The sequence below is a fragment of the Oryzias melastigma genome, linkage group LG13 (assembly GCF_002922805.2).
Source record: "Oryzias melastigma strain HK-1 linkage group LG13, ASM292280v2, whole genome shotgun sequence".
Lineage (NCBI taxonomy): Eukaryota > Metazoa > Chordata > Actinopteri > Beloniformes > Adrianichthyidae > Oryzias > Oryzias melastigma.
This window is the reverse complement of record NC_050524.1, coordinates 6,362,568-6,365,348: the sequence shown is the minus strand read 5'-3', so window position 1 is coordinate 6,365,348 and position 2,781 is coordinate 6,362,568.

Sequence of the window (2,781 nt, the reverse complement as noted above, 5' to 3'; positions counted from 1 at the left end):
AGATCAAGATATGATCTGATTGTGTCTTGAATACTTTTTAGTCCTATAAATGGTTTAATTCTGCATGCACCTTTCATAGATGGACAACTTTTGATGCAATGACCACACATCGGTCCCTGAAAATCTCCAAATCAAAAGCCCATTCATTCAACCTCGAGGTCGTTCACGGGACGTCAGTCAGTGAAGGAAACAAAACTGAAGCGCAAGCAAATTCAGGGTCAAGCAAAAAGGTGAGAACAGAAGTGACAGGACGGCTTAATTTACAGGTAAAAGCAGCAGGGAGGAGGTCACCACAAACACATAGATCCAATTATGGCGGAACACCACACAGGGCAAAAAATGAACACGATCCTTGAAAACGTGAGTTCTTGAAAGAAAATCTTTATGAAAACATTACTCAGTGGTGGAGACATAGTCTGGAGAAACATAGATCTGTGTATATCACTCAGTAAAATCACCTGTTGGTTCCTATATGGTCAAATATTTAATGGGACCAATGTCCTTGTCCTGGTGTTCAAGCAAGGAGGCGTAATCAGTTTTGATTGAAATGTGTCAGCGTTGAAGGAAAAGGTGGGATTTAATTTGTGTCACATTTTCAGTATTTGCCCTTTAATGGTTGATTTATAATGTTGCACGTCAAATTATAGCAATTTAACTGTTTAGATAGCCAACAAAGTTGATATTTCACTGTACATTTACAGTGTATGTTTCATAAGTCCATGTTTGTACTACTTTTTTTTTTTTTTATATATATTCTGTGACTTTGTTCTGACTCATATTGTTACTTCTACTTTCTGTTTCTGCTGTATTTATTCCAGGACCTCATAAAAGAAATTTTGTGTTAAATTACCTTCTTTTTTTTATTTTGTTCATAAAGTTTCTCTTAAAAGAAAATGGATTAAAGTAACAAAAACCATTTCGGCCTGAAAAAATAAACTGCATCCACTGACATATGTTCTTTGGGAGCAAGATTCAACTCTATCTTGAAAAACTAGCAAAAATATTTAGCTAAAATGAAATAGAAAATTAAATCATATATCAGAATTTAATCATAATTTATTATTTTTCTTTGTTTATTGTATGCATCAGATATATTTGATCTAGCAAAAACTCTATTAAGACTTACAAAATACAAAAAAAGCAACGTTTTGTTCTTATTTCAGAGGAAAAATCTCCCAAATGTTTTCCCTTCCCCGTGGTATGTTTCTGTAAAGAAGCCTATGAATAAATGTATACAAAAACATCAGCTGCACGTTGCTTATTCTAATGGGGAGCATATTATCACCCAGAAAAGTTTTGGACTACTCATGTGTCCTGCTCTTCCTGTCTTGTAGTACAGCCCTGACTGCTCTGCTCACATCAGACGTCTCAATCAAACTTAAGGATATTCTTCCAAAAGACGGATGAAATAACCGCTCGAGGCTCACCAGAGAGTTTATGCGTTCCGTCATCCATATTGACAAGATCACAGCTTTTTTTTTCTTTTTTTGGTTGCGTGCGACAAATGTAGCTTGAAATTGCTTTGTCTCCTCCCCAACGGAACAAGTGTTTGGAAATCACCAGCCATGAAAATAGATACACACATTTTAGGCATTAATGACTGACAGTCGTCATGACTTGTTGTTTTTCCCTTTCCGACATTACAGCAAAGAGGATAGAGGGCATTCTCCTGACAAGATAAGACTTCATTCTCCTGTGTGGTGATTTGGAACTGTAGCTGTGCTGTTGCAGCATTGCATATTACTGAATACACAAATGTGACATATTTGTATTTTAATTGTAATTAAATGCCATACAACAGTGGCCAGAGGCCAGAACAGTGTCGCCTTAGTTGTACCTGGAGCACTGAGAGGTTACACCAGTGGAAATGTATCGATCAGGTCTTTGAAACTTTCCCTAACTGGTTTTAACTGGTCTGGAGCTCCATGAAGGTTAATGTAAAAATTATTGTGTTAATAATGAAGTATAAAAGTGTAACAAACTATATAAGTATTTTAAAGCATGTATAAAGGACCTCTAAGCCACCAGGGGGCTCCTTAATAGTATTTGTTGCCTCATTTACACCATCTCTTAACAGAATAACAAGACTACATACTACAAGCATTACGGGTTCACTTCTGATCACATAAAAACTTCTCCTTTCTCTTTGAGGAATTGCCTTTTCTGCTTCAATGATGGTGAAAAAAACAAATATACAGCACTTGCTACTGACTCTTCTTTGTTTGGTTGATTCAGAAGTGTTCAACACCACTTCAGGCTATCTGGGAGCATCTCTCAGAGGTTTTTTAGAGACCAACTCCAATGAAATTATGTTGTTGGAGTTTTTACACCTTCGTGAAAAAATGAATGAATTCAAGATCAAAACTGTGTTTTGAGTATTCCTTTATTTAAATCGTGATGGATCAGGAGCAGGATAAAACTCATTGTTTGACGCAACAACCAAAACGAAGAGGCTAAAGTCTCTGTGCTCCATTCTGATACATCCACCAGCAGACAAATGGATCCGTTAACGTTTTCATTTTCCTTGTGAGCTGGAATCTTCCTCCAAACGGTATTCTCCAATATTGGTCACTGTTTTTGTTGCACTGCTAATTGTGAGGGGCTGTAAGCTAAAGGGAGAAAGTGTAAGTAAAGCGATGATGGGACATTATGGAGAGAAATTAGACTCACTTGGATTTGTGCGTGCATAATTCCTGATTTGTGCGTAAATTAGGATTTGTGCGTGCGTATTCTTGCTTTGTGCGTGCGTAAATTAGGATTTGTGCATAAATTTGGATTTGT